Genomic DNA, 3075 nt, shown 5'->3' on the forward strand with positions numbered 1-3075 from the left:
AACTAACTAACTAACTAACTAACTAACTAACTAACTAACTAACTAACCAACCAACCAACCAACCAACCAACCAACCAACCAACTAACTAACTAACTAACCAACCAACCAACCAACCAACCAACCAACCAACTAACTAACTAACTAACTAACTAACCAACTAACTAACTAACTAACTAACCAGATACACCATCAAACACCATAAGAAACCACTTGACTTCGTTAAGACAAAAAACAGCCTCAGCTCCATCCATCCATTATCTTTACCCGTTTATTCCATTTTGGGTCACGGGGGTCGCTGGTGCCCATGTCCAGCAATCACTGTGCGAGGGGCGGGGTACACCCTGGACGGGTCTCCAGTCCATCACAGGGACACATAGAGACAAACGAGACAAACAACCATTCACTCTCTCACTCACACCTAGGGACAATTTAGAGTTACCAATCAGCCTAACATGCATGTTTTTGGTCTGTGGGAAGAAACCGGAGTACCCGGAGAAAACCCACGCATGCACGGAGAGAACATGCAAACTGCACCCAGAAAGGCCCCTGGACCGGGGTTTGAACCAGGGACCTGCTCGCTGAGAGGCAGCAGCTCTACCAGTTGTGCCACCGTGCTGCCCAGCTCAGCTCTAATGAGAAAAAATTTGTTGATCAAACAGATCAAGTCAACTCTGAGTTATCAAGTCAACTCCGAGTTATCAAGTCAAATCCGAGTTATCAAGTCTAACTCTGAGTTATCAAGTCAACTCCGAGTTACCGAGTTATCAAGTCTCACTCCAAGTTATCAAGTCAACTCCAAGTTATCCAAGTTATCAAGTCAACTCCGAGTTATCCAAGTTATCAAGTCAACTCCGAGTTATTTCCTCTTGCTGGGTCAGGAGACATGATTTGTGTCACCATCACACTGACAGTGGTACAAGTCAGACACATTTCTATTTATTTATCTTGCTACATTATTGAACATTATGTTCAACATTGTTTTAAAAACAGAAATGTTGTTTAAATTGTATATAAAAAAAATACTTTGATTACTTTAATGACCTTATTATAGTTAAGTGTATTCAAGTACTAAATAATCTTTATAAATATGTGGAAACTCTGAATGTAATGACAACAACTTTCCCAGTTTAGGTGGAGCAGACCAGCAGAGTCAGAAGATGCTGTTCTGTTAAAGACCAGCTGGAACTTTTTATAAATAATTATTACGATGGAAACGGATCCGTTCATTTGAGAATCAAAGGAACATTTTGAGAAAAGTTGAGATTGTTGAAAGAAAACGGAGAGGGGTTCTCCACACTAAAAAATCTATAGACCAATACTTAGTCCATCCATCCATCATCCATCAATCAATCAATCAATCAATCGATTTATTCACTCGATTAAAAAAAAATTATCAGTTTACAAACACATTCTCTGACAACACTTATTAACACGAGTGAAGGAGCAGGAAGAAGAAAATCTTGTATAGATTCTTAATAATTACAAACATGTCAAGGCCGTATACATTAAATTAACAAAACAAGCTGCAAACAATATAACAACAACAATAACATGCATAACAATATATCACTTTTCCCATTAACAACTTAAAAGTGTATATGAGTTAATTTTTTTTAAAAGTGTGTTGAATTGGTTTATTGTAGAGCATTTTTAACTCCTCATCCAAACTCTTGCATAGTTTTACTCCGTGCACCGAAATGCACATCTGTTTTAAAGTAGTACGCACAGTTTTACTTTAGAAATCTTACTTCCTTCTGTTATCTCTATCACATGAACTTAAGAAAAATAACTTTTGTAAATTAAATGGCAATAATCTCTTTCTAGCTTTAAACATAACCAATAGCATTTTTAAATTAAACAGATCCTTTAGTTTCAAGATATTTGACTGAATAAACAATTTATTTGTGTTCTCTGGTGTCCACTTTATATAAAACTCTCATAACTTTCTTTTGTAAGACAGACAACGGTTTAGTGTTGGTTTTATGTGTGTTGCCCTGTACCTCTATACAATAAGTCAGATATGAATAATATAACGTCTGGAGTGTTGATAGTTCTAAAACATGTTTTACTTTATTTAGAAGTCCAGTACTTTCGCATAGTTTTAGTTTTATATATTTTATATGAGATTTCCTGTTAAGTTTATGATCTAAAACAACCCCTAAAAATTTAATTTCATGTACTCGTTCAACTTGATTATCATCTATAGACATTATAATAGAATCATCTATTTTTCTATTACCAAAAATCATCCATCCATCCATCCATCCACCCATCCATCCACCCATCCATCCATCCGTCCATCCATCCTTCATATTATCATCCTGTTCAAGGTCAAAGCAGAGTTTGAAGGTGGCAGATTCAAAATTATCCCATATTTTTAAAGATCATTTAGCCGTTGATGCAGCTAATTAGTTGTTCTTTTAGTTTCACTTAAATATAAATTGAATAAAAATTGTAACAAGTTGGTCGGGGGATGGCATCTATTTCAGCCATCATCATGCAGGAGGTGGGGTACAGCCTGGAGGGGTCACCCATTCATCACCACGGAGACACACGTGTCCACCCACACTCCTCCATAAAGTCACTTTAAAATCTGCCTGAAGTGTGGAGTGGCATGCAAGCTCTACAGACAAGATTCAAACCAGGACCAGCACCCACAGAGGCTAACCGCTGCGCCACCATGCAACTTGATGGTCCAACAACTTCCTAATATTGTTTCTCAACTAAAAACTGCAAAGCATTTCAGGATTTCTTCATATCATCATTGCACTGGCTTGGAAAAAGTTGCTAACAGAAACGCACGATTTAGTCCAAAAAAAAAAAAAAAAAAAAAAAAGAAGCCCGCTTACACAAACATCTGTAACATCTGAATCTGAAATCGTTTAAAATGAGTAACATCTGTAAAAGCACAACGAAGCTGAATGATTGGAGCAACAGGTTCGACCGTCCAATCAGGGAATATCTTGTTTCTGCAGACAATAACCAATAACAGACACATTTATACATTTATTGCAACATTTATCACAACTGCTCCAGAGAAAATCTTACCTTATAACAACAAATGTGTCTGTGTG

This window comes from Nematolebias whitei, chromosome 2, assembly GCF_014905685.2.
Source record: "Nematolebias whitei isolate Nwh7 chromosome 2, NemWhi1, whole genome shotgun sequence".
Taxonomy (NCBI): Eukaryota; Metazoa; Chordata; class Actinopteri; order Cyprinodontiformes; family Rivulidae; genus Nematolebias; species Nematolebias whitei.